This window comes from Lissotriton vulgaris, chromosome 2_1 (genome assembly GCF_964263255.1).
Source record: "Lissotriton vulgaris chromosome 2_1, aLisVul1.2, whole genome shotgun sequence".
Classification (NCBI taxonomy): domain Eukaryota; kingdom Metazoa; phylum Chordata; class Amphibia; order Caudata; family Salamandridae; genus Lissotriton; species Lissotriton vulgaris.
This window is the reverse complement of record NC_141687.1, coordinates 1,908,283,812-1,908,288,673: the sequence shown is the minus strand read 5'-3', so window position 1 is coordinate 1,908,288,673 and position 4,862 is coordinate 1,908,283,812.

The following is a 4,862-nucleotide window of genomic DNA, read 5'->3' as shown; positions in this document are numbered from 1 at the left end:
AGAGCCATTGGTTCGAATGGATCTGTTAGAGCCTCTAGATAGAGACCTAACTCGTCCATTCCCAATGTTAAGTCTGCCTGAGAGCGGCCCTGGCGGTCCCCCAAATCCATTCTCATGCCTACTTAAGTTGGTCCTAGTAGTCTACTGACTTCTACCTGACCTTTGTCTGCCTCATCCTCTGATAACTCCTCTTCCTCCTCCTCCTCAGCATCATCTGCTGCCTGGAGGTGGTGGTCAGGGTTACTAAAGGGTCTCTGTAAGGGGGCAGATTCCCATCTGGATGAGAAGGTTCTGTGTTGGCAGACCTCCTGGCATCATACGTCTCTAAGAGACCAATCAGAAAAGGAATGGTAGGGTTAGAACCCTGTTTTAGCTTCCTGGATGTACAGATTTGTCTCATCTCCTGGAAGCTAAGAGCAGCATATCTGGAAGGGACCTGTGGAGGGTCCACAACCACAAGAGGGGTCTCTGAAGACTCTCCGTGGTTAGACATGCTTCTAGTGTGGTGTAAGTGATCACCTACCTACACTATTTGTTTGCCTACTGATCCCTTGCTAAGAGTTGTAGTCAGGGAGTGCTAGGCCCTGTTAAACTACAACAGCTGGTTCAGTAGAACTCAGAGTATTCTAAGCTAAGTTATATGTACCTTATACTTATGTGATCTTTCACAAAGATATTCTTAGGATACGTGTGGTAAAACAACAGCAAGCTCAAATCCCAACCGCTGGTCACCAATGTGAGAAGTTGGCCTGATATATAATGTTCACTATTCTAGTGAGCACTTTGTATCAGTCCAAACAACCCTTATTGATGATTGGTTGTAAGTCAACCTTATAGACCAGCTATCCTAGTAGCATGGATACGAGCAGTCTTCGGGCTAAACGCTAGAGGGCGTGTTAAGCCAGCTGTTATACCATCACATATACCACTTGAACACCAAGTGAAAGGACACCACACAAGTGTTATGAAAATAAACAGTGTATTTATTTAGATCACAACAGCCCTGTACTCTTTATGAGGACAGGGTACTAAGCACAGAACAAAACTCTTACGAAAATACTTTAAGTTGCACAATTTACACTAATGCCCGAGGGGCACGAAAAACCATATACTCTAAAAGTGGAATGCGAAATTACTAGCAGGTAAGTACTGGACTAATAGGCTTTGGAATCACTAGGACTTGACTACTGAACCTTCAGATTACTAGCAGGAGGCCTAGGGGACTCGGGTGCAGAGTGTGCACTCTCACGCGGGATGCGGGACAAAGTCTATGGAGGCTAGTAAAAGCAAAGTTAGTGTTCTCGGGCGAACCCGACTAGTTAGGCTGAAAACGAAAAAGGATCTGGACCCTTGGATAGTGAGGCTATGCTGGGGCACCGAAATGCCGAAGATACCTAGCCCAGGGGCTGCGGCTACATAGGTCTGGAAAGACATCGGGAATCCTCGTTGCAGTCTATGGAACCTGAAAGAAGAAGTTGCTGGCAGGCGACCAGTGAAGATTGTTCGGTGGATCCAAGCCTGGATCGAAGATGGAAGACACCTGTAAGCAGAGGGGACCAAGTTCTGAATCACTAGCCATTGATTAGATGGGCACCAGGATGGCACCGGATGGAGTCACCTCGACCAGGTGAGTGGGCAACGCTGGGCTCTGCAGTCTCACGGACCAGGAGGCGTTGTCGGTGACCAGGATGGAGGTGCGAGCTGTCCCACGATGGTTGCTGCTGTCGACATCGCTGGACCCAGGATTGGGGCAACAAGTCTTAGCAAATTCAAGCCCACGCGGTGGACTCAAAATGGCGTCTGGAGTGGACCAGGAGGGTCCGGGGTGCTCCTCTTGTGGAAGGGAGCAAGAGCTAGTCTGGAGCAACCAGACTAGCATTGGTGATGTCGTCGGTCGTCGTTGGGAAGGCCACAAGCCAGCGGGCTAGTAGCCAGACAACGCGGTGAGCAGCAAAAAGCAGAAGGGCCCCACGCAGATCTGGTGGATACTGGAGGTCTGAACTTCGGTGCTGGAGCTGCTCAGGGTTGGGGCTTCTCGGACCCCAAAGCACTCACACGAGGATCCCCCAGCGGTCGTGCTGGATAGAAGTCATGCAGTTCTGATGATGGCCGGTCCCTCGAGGTCTCGTCGCACCTACGGTTCTCAGCTTAGCTGTAGAGGTAGGTAGAGGTCAGAGGTGCCAGGGAAGCCGGGTCTCGTTGTGCTGGTCAGTCGGATTCCGGAGGAAGGATGTGCAGCAAACCGCAGTGTTCTTAGATGGTGCCTGCGGGTGCAGGGTGACTACTCCTTAGTCACAAGGGAGAAATCTTGAGAAGAAGTCGAGAGTTCCTTTCGTAGAAAGTAGTTTCTTGATTCAAAGATGATCTAATTTGGAAGGGTCCCCGCTCCTGCCTTTATCCTAAAGAAAGGGGTGGGTACGCGACTAGGTCCTGCCCTAGGGGTGGGACCAGGAAGGGGGGTGGTTACACCCCTCTCCCATGCCAGACTTTCCCCAGCCCAGGGGCTGGTGTGCCCCTGGAACTGGTTCTAGCCGGCCTATGCGTAGTGAGCACCGGGGTGCCACTTGCAGTCACCTTCCTGTAAAGCCCTGCCTACCCAGGATACACAAAACCCTGTCTGGGATGGTGCTAGCACCGCCCCTGACAGGAAACCCTTTGTCCAAGCTCCCCTCGCTGGAAGGACTCCCAGCTGCAGGGGGTCAGACTTGTGTCTGTGGTGGCAGCATCCATTTTGTGATGCTGAGGCTTGAGTTAACTTTAACCGGGGTTCACAGTTACATACATGTCGTGTCCCTCTAGAAGGGTGGAATGCTAACCCTGTCGCCAGAATTGGCGAGGGGTTACTATTCCAATTCGTATGACACCTTACTCGACATGTTTTGATAAAGCGATACCAAAGATAGCATATAACCGCGAGGATTATAATGCACTTAAGATTATATGGTATGCGTTATCATGGAACAGCTATTAGGACTTGGTTCCGCAAGCTGCAAACGGGCTCAGCTCATGCCAGAGCACCATCTCACACGATTCCAAGCACTCTGCCTTCAGGATTGTCAAGGCCTGCCATAGGAGTGACTGATAGGAATCTGTGTGTCCATTTTAGGGTTAGATATAGGTATACTATATCTACAGCAAAGGGTGATTACACCACCTTGCCCCAGCTGTCGTGCAGCCAGTTGTGTCAGATTTAGATGGCCAGCCAGGGGTGGCATAATACATGCTGCAGCCCCTGGTAGGCCCTGGGTACACCTATGCCCTGAGTTACAGGGTCTGATAAGGTGGCCCAGTACCAATTGGTAAATGCACCTAAGGTACACGTGTTAATTTAGTGAGAGAACAGCAAGGCTGTGGGTCTGATTAGCAGGCCCACAGCCAGAGAAGTCGTAAACCAGTGAAGCAAAAAGCAAAAATCTGGGGTGATCATTGGATTGCAGACCCTACTCTCCTACAGAGTGTAAATATATATCCACCAAGGTGTATTGGTGAATCAGTGGATGAATAAGTGCCTGTATGGATGGTTCAGTGGGTGCAAGACTGATTGTATAAGTGAGTGATTAGGTGTCAGTGAATGTATGTGTGAGTGGCTGGTTGTGTGAATGTCTGTATCAGTCTGTCAGTTGGTGTCTAAGTGACTGTATGGGTATGTGAGTTGGTACTTGATTGGCTATATTGGTGAGTGATTGGTTGTCTGAGTACCTGTATGACTGTCTGAGTGTCTGTGTGGGTGTGTGGACTGCCTGTATGGATGAGTGAGTGAGTCAGTGGATGTATGGGTTAGTGAGTGCATGTGTGAGGGGCTGTGTGATTGTGTGCATGGCTGTGTGAGTAAGTGGATGTGTCGGTGGTATATGGGTGAGTATCTGGGTATGTGAAAGGCAATATCTGTAAGTGATGGAGTATATGGGTGACTATATGGGTGAGTGAGTGAATGTGAGAGTTGGCGCATGGATGAGTGTGTGCTTGTGTCAGTGACTATATAGGTGAATGAGTATGGGTGTTCGTGTATCTGTATGGGTGAGTAAGTGGCTATGTGATTGACTGTATGGGGGAGTGACTAGGTGTGTGAGTAGCTCTATGGGTGACTGACTCAGTGTGTAAGTGGCTGAAGGAGTGTATGAGTCGATATGTTAGTGGCTTTACCCACTCATACACTGACTGGGTGTATGAGTGGCCGTATAGGTGAGTGAGTAGATGCGTGTGTAGATCTATGAATCAGTAAATGGGTGTGTAAGTATTGTATGGATATGGGTCTGTGAATGGGTTTGTTAATGGTTGTGTGGGAGTGAGAGGGGGTGTATGAAAGGGCCTATAGGGGTGTGAGTGGGTGTGTCAGTGATTCTGTAGATGATGTCATCAGTAATGTGATTTGAGATGTCATCAGGGATGTCACCAGTGATGCCACTGACCATGTCACAAGTGATGTAATATGTAAGGTCATAAGTAGTGCATTGTAGGAGGCGCTGCTGAATTTCACTGGTTTTGTGCGAGTGAAATGTGAGCCTAAATATAACATCACTGTAACCTTTGGTTTTTCAGTGATTTCTAACATTCTTAAAAAGGTTTTTTGAATGCTAATTCCTAAATATAACGCCAATGTAACCTTTGTTTTTTTCAGTGAATTTCTTTGATTTTTAGGTTCGCATGCACAGTGCTTGCACTGTGCTTGTGAAATCTATTGTAATTAATATATCTCAAAAGCGGGCACTTATCAGTTCTAATAGCCAAATTACTGTGTTCATTTGCTATTGTGTGGAACTCGTTTTTGTTAAATTCCCCTCTGAGCCTGCATTTACAATACTTCCACTAAAGCTGTTTTCACTGTTTAAGCCCTATTCACTGTCAAGATAAGATCTCTTACA